General features: G+C 33.3%; 2 pseudogenes; one reads left to right on the forward strand and one right to left on the reverse strand.

The window, feature by feature from the left end:
• Positions 1 to 425: 425 nt before the first annotated feature.
• LOC125856117 (probable protein phosphatase 2C 55) lies at positions 426 to 1,244 on the reverse strand (annotated as a pseudogene).
• A 943-nt stretch (positions 1,245 to 2,187) lies between these two features.
• LOC125856118 (probable protein phosphatase 2C 55) lies at positions 2,188 to 2,906 on the forward strand (annotated as a pseudogene).
• The last annotated feature ends 939 nt before the right edge of the window (positions 2,907 to 3,845 follow it).

Here is a 3,845-nt window from a genome sequence, read left to right on the forward strand (position 1 = left end):
ACCACACACGAATTAAAATTTAAACTCATATAGGAATGAAAGGGCACTCAAGAAGATTATGAGCATCAATAGAAAAAAAATACTCCCTCCGTTTCACAAAGAATGACCTCCTTCCTTTTTAGTCAGTTTAAAAAAGAATGACCTCTTTCCTTTTTTGGTAACATTTTACTTTTTTGCTTTCCACGTGACATGTTTAAGACCACAAGATTAAGAGTAATTTTGTACATTTGACATAACTTTAATTTAGGACCACAAGATTCAAAAGTCTTCATTAATTTCTTAAACTTCGTGCCAAGTCAAACCAGACCACTCTTTTTGAAACAGAGGAGTATAAGAAAGTTCATTCAAACTCATGTTAGCGAATTTGATCAGGCATATTTTACAGCACAAACCATAAATCCTAAACCTTAAACCCCTAAATACGACTACTGGGGCAAAATACGGGAAACTATTATTGTAATGTCATCACGCTTGCCACCAACACGTCTTTGCCAACTTTGAGGCAGTCTATGGCAAAAGGTGTTTAAATGCTTTTACTTTCTGCAGTGCAAATTCTGCAATCTTTCGTGCTAGCATCTTTGAAAATGTTCCCAGTTCATGCAAATCCACTAGCCCGTCGTGTACTAATTTCTCCAACTCAACATCGTGAGCATTGTCGAACAATCCATGTGTAGCCATCACTATCACATCCCTTGTTCTTACTGTAACTTTAATTTCTTGTGCCACACTTGGATCATCAAATTTAACACCATTCCCTAACTAAAAAGGTTAATTGAATCCTTTTTGCTGAATTTCTGATTTGTAAACTATTACCCCGACTGTTATAACAACTCCTCTATCTACAATATTGACCGCATATACAATATCACACGTTAAAGTCGAAATATAAGCCGTTAACAAACCTTGACATTTCGCTTTAAAATAAGCCTCGTTGAGAACTTCCATTGGCTGAATTTTGTTCCTTTGATCTCTCTGCTTGTGAATCAATAGGTCAGCATTTCTAACCAGCTGTCTCGAATATTGTCCAGAATCAATACCCTTTTGGCCCAGCAACCAATCCCATCCGCTACACCTATGGCTTCTTCCTCAATGCAAATAAAATGTGCATCTTCCCTGAGAGGCGCTTTGTTAGATTTTGGTATATAAAACAAGTCAGCCACCATCTTCGTCTTGAAATTCCCCTTAATAAAACTTGAGACAATAGTAATCTCATCCAAAAAGATTAGATCCTCATCTATATCCATCTCATCTATAACATCTCATCTATATCCATACCGTCTATAGCCATTTAAGAAACTAGTAAAGAAGTGACTGAGCCGAAAATTAATACAAGGGGATTCAAAAAGAATGACTAGTGTACTATTGTGCTTAGGATTTGAACTTGTAATCTAAAGCAATAATTGAATTTCCTTTACAAAAACAATCAAATCTTGACGGATTTCTTCTTGGGGATGCACTAGTTCACATATGATGAAAATAAATAAATCATTTCCCATAATCACGCAAAACGCCAACACATTTTATGGACACTGAATAACATCTTGACATACTAGGTAATCTCTCAGTTTCAATTTGTTTGACCAATATGACTTGGCACAGAGTTTAAGAAATTGAATCTTGTGGTATAAAAATAAAGATATGTCAAATGCATTAAAATGTCTATTGATTTTGTGGTCTTAAACATGTCATATGGAGAGTCGAGATTAAACGATTGTTTTATTTTAAATTTTTAGGAATTATTTAGTTTCTACTTTCCATATGATATGTTTAAGACCACAAAATTAATGGACATTTTTGATACATTTGACATATCTTTATTTTTATACCACACGATTCAAAATTCTTCTTTCTTTTCTTAAGCTCCGTGCCAAGTCAAATTGGTCAAACATATTGAAACAGAGAGATTACCCAGTATCTCAAGGTGTAATTGAGTGTCCATAAAATGTTTTGGTGTTTTTCTTGATTATGGGAAACGATTTATTTATTTTCACTATATATGAACTAGTGAATTCACATGAAGAAATCCGTCAAGATTTGATTTTTTTGTAAAAGAAATATAATAATTGTTTTAGGTCGCAAGTTCAAGTCCTAAGCGCGATAGTACTCTGGTAATTCTTTTTGAATCCCCTTTTATAAATATTCAGCTTTGTCACTTCTTTACTCGTTTCTTTAATGGCTATAGACTAGATGTATATTGATGAGATAGATGTTGTAGACGAGATGGATATAGATGAGGATCTAAACTTTTTATGTGAGTGTTCTAATGTCTCAAGTTTTATTAATGGGAATTTCAAGATGAAGATGGTGGCTAACTCGTTTTACATCCCAAAATCTAACAAAGCTCCTCGTAGGGAAGACACATTTTTTTCATATATAGGAAGAAATCATAGGTGTAGCGGATGTCATTGGTGGTTGGGCGAATAAGGGTATCAATTATGGAGAATATTAGAGATAGTTAATTATAATTAATGAATTATCGATTCACAAGTAGAAAGATCAAAGGAACAAAATTCAGCCAATGGAGGTTCTCAACGATGCTTATTTTAACATGAAATGTCAAGGTTCGTCAACAACTTGTATTTTGACTTTAATGTGTGATATTGTACATACGGTCAACCTTGGAGATAATGGATTTGTTGCTATAAGAGAGAGGGTAATAGAAGGATTTCAATTATCCTTTTCAGTTAGGGAATGGTGTTAATTTTTATGATTGAAGAGTGACACAAGAAATTAATGTTACAGTAAGAACATGGGATGTGATAGTGTTGTTTACAGATGGATTGTTCGATAACGTTCACGACACAGAGCTGGACAAATTAGTATGCGATAGGCTAGTGGATTTGTGCGAACTGGGAATATTTTGGAGAAATTGTTTATGTGGAAGGTTTATATTTGAAGAACAATAGTCCTTAGTGGAATATTCTAGAAATATAAGGAGAATTTTTTGAAAGACCTTGGAATTCCATAGATTTGCATGGAATGTCCTTGAATTCTTCTATTTGTGTAGAGAGTTTAGAATAAGGTCTTGTACATAATTATTATTATGCGCGACACTGAGTTTGAGAAATTATCAATGTGGAAGGCTTATATTGGAAGAACAATAGTCCTTAGTGGAATATACTAGAAATATAGCGAGAATTTCTAAGAAAACATTAGAATTCCATAGATTTTCAAAGAAGTTCTTGGAACCTTCTAGTTGTGCATAGGGTTTTAAAATAGGGTCTTGTACATAATTTATATTTTCAAATTAGTCCCTCGTGAGTAGTATAAATAGAGGGGCACCCATTTATAATGATATTAAGCAATAAAAGCAATTCTTCCTAATCTTACGTAATACAAAAACCTTCTTAATTAATTCGTTTGTGTTTCTCTTCATTCCCGTAACGATCTAGGGTGTGTTTGGTATGGAGGAAAACATTTTCTAGAAAATGTTTTTCTAATTTTTCCAGGTTCGGTTGGCTTAAATGTTTGGAAAATATTTTTCAAATCAACTAATTTTCCTCAAATTTAAGTAAAATGACTTCCCTTCCAAAATTAAGGAAAACATTTTCCAAAATTCTTACCCTACAATTTTTTTTTTCTTATCCTACCCATACCCCATACCCGACCCGACCATTAAAAAACAATTACAATTTTAAAATTTTCTTTTTAAATTTCAAATATATTTTCATCCCAACCCCCAAATCACCCCCCTCACCTCAAACAAAAAAATAAAATAATATTTTTTTAAAAAAAATGTTTAAAGAAGGTCTCAAATGTACCTTCGGCATGTTTGAGATTTTCTTTCCCATATCTATGTCTTTAAGATTTTTTTTACCTCACTCAACCCCTATCCCCTACCCCCC

This window comes from Solanum stenotomum, chromosome 2 (assembly GCF_019186545.1).
Source record: "Solanum stenotomum isolate F172 chromosome 2, ASM1918654v1, whole genome shotgun sequence".
In the NCBI taxonomy this organism is placed as follows: domain Eukaryota; kingdom Viridiplantae; phylum Streptophyta; class Magnoliopsida; order Solanales; family Solanaceae; genus Solanum; species Solanum stenotomum.